The 1,650-nt window shown below is 50.8% G+C and overlaps 1 protein-coding gene across 7 annotated transcripts in view; it reads left to right on the top strand.

Annotated features, from left to right (window-relative positions):
- IFNAR2 (interferon alpha and beta receptor subunit 2) overlaps nt 1-1,650 on the top strand; it is a 38,819-nt gene that overhangs the window by 14,358 nt on the left and 22,811 nt on the right. Inside the window, exon 2 of one of the 7 annotated variants that reach the window (XM_019525178.1) lies at nt 1,001-1,119. The exons of the other annotated variants lie outside the window; for them this stretch is intronic. The gene's annotated coding sequence lies outside the window, so the exon portion shown is untranslated. The remainder of the gene's footprint in view (nt 1-1,000; nt 1,120-1,650) is intronic. 7 annotated transcript variants of the gene reach the window in all.

Genomic DNA, 1,650 nt, shown 5'->3' with positions numbered 1-1,650 from the left:
CTTAACATAGAGAGCTATACCCTTTAAAGACGTTCTGTCAGCATCTGGGACTGGATCTAAAAAAAATGGAAATTTTTACCTTGGTACCAGTATCCATTTGTGCAGTCAGTAAACAGAGGAAATGAAGTAGAGCAGTAGAGGTCAACATTCTTGTCAGGTAAGCCAGAAATTGAGCTTTACACCCTCCACCAGAATCTCTCCAGTACCCTTCCGCTGCCTGATCTGCTGCTCTGTTTTATGCTCTCTGCTGTACGTCCTGCTGTATTGCCTGTCTCCTCTCTGATCTGCCACATGCTTCACACACAGGTTGCCCATGCCATGTATGCCATATGTGCCGTAGGTTGACCACCCCTGAAATAGGGTATTGTGTGGGTGTCTTGTGCCTCTTGAGTCCAGCCAGTGTTGGGGGGGGGGGTTGAGGTACCCCAGCAGTCAATCCTGCTGACAGGCAGGCGGTCCCCCCGGTGACTGATCACACTAGCCCTGGGTGGGGGAAGTGTCCCCTGCGGCTGATCTCAGTCACCATAAAAGCATCTGTGCCGCTTCCAAAACTCCCACAGCCACTTCCAGAAGCGGCATGGACGCTTTTGCTGGCGGTCCTGCTCCCCGGCTAGAGCTTGCAAGGGAAGCACTGGTGCTCCTACCTGCCCCCCTGCCCGCTGGCTAAGTGGAGCGTGGCCAGACGGGGGGTGTACCAGCGCTCTCAGGGGGTGCACGTGCACCTCTGTGCACACCCTATGCGTTGCCCCTGGAGCATTGTAGCACTATGAATTTAGGTGATGTTAGGTAGATTGTGCTGCAGGTAGATTTCTGTGTTACTGTCTGCATCATAATTACTTGATTTGCATTTTTCTTAATGTTTAGCCAACTTCCTTAATCATTAAATCTCTGTATAATAGGTCCCTTGTTGCATCTCTTCTGTTTGCTAAGGTTTCTTTTGCCATCTTTGACAATCCCATTTCTGCTCCCTCATTCCTTCCCTCCTGTGTTTTTACTGCAGGGTTTGTATGTGTAGTTCATTCCTTGCAAATACAAAAATGTACAAGTCTTGGCCTGCTAAACCAAGCAGCACTCACAAGTACAGCTCAGCTTAGACTGACGAGCAGAACATATACCCAGGTAAGCAACAGGGGCCAGGGCAATGCTGTGATTAGGGGGCCAGTGCACACATCCAGAGGAGGCCTCAAATGTCTCTACACAAATGCTCGTAGTATGGGAAACAAGCAGTAGGAACTTACCCTCCTGCTAGCTGACACCAACCCAGACATAGGGGGGCTCACTGAAATGTGGTGGGACCCAATGCATGACTGGGCAGTGAAATATCAAGGGCTATAGGCTGTACAGGAGGGACAGGACAGGGAGGAAAGGCGGGGGTGTGGCGCTCTACATTAAGGAGGAATACACATCCTCGTCAGGCAGCACAGAGTCAGTGGAGGGTCACACGGAAGGGCTCTGGGTTAGAGTACAAGGCAGTCGAGGGGAAGAGACTTAACAGTGGGGGTCTACTACAGACCACCCAACCAAGGGCAAGAGCTAGACCAGGAATTCTTAAGTCAACTCATGGAGGTAGTTAGGTCAAAGGATGTGGTCATCATGGGGGACCTGAACTTTCCAGACATCTGCTGGGAAGAGCAGTAAGCCAGGTCTGAC

This window comes from Gavialis gangeticus, unplaced genomic scaffold (genome assembly GCF_001723915.1).
Source record: "Gavialis gangeticus isolate Ggan-Ray unplaced genomic scaffold, GavGan_comp1, whole genome shotgun sequence".
Lineage (NCBI taxonomy): Eukaryota > Metazoa > Chordata > Crocodylia > Gavialidae > Gavialis > Gavialis gangeticus.
Note: the sequence above shows the minus strand (reverse complement) of the source record. Positions and strands in the feature narration are given on the sequence as shown.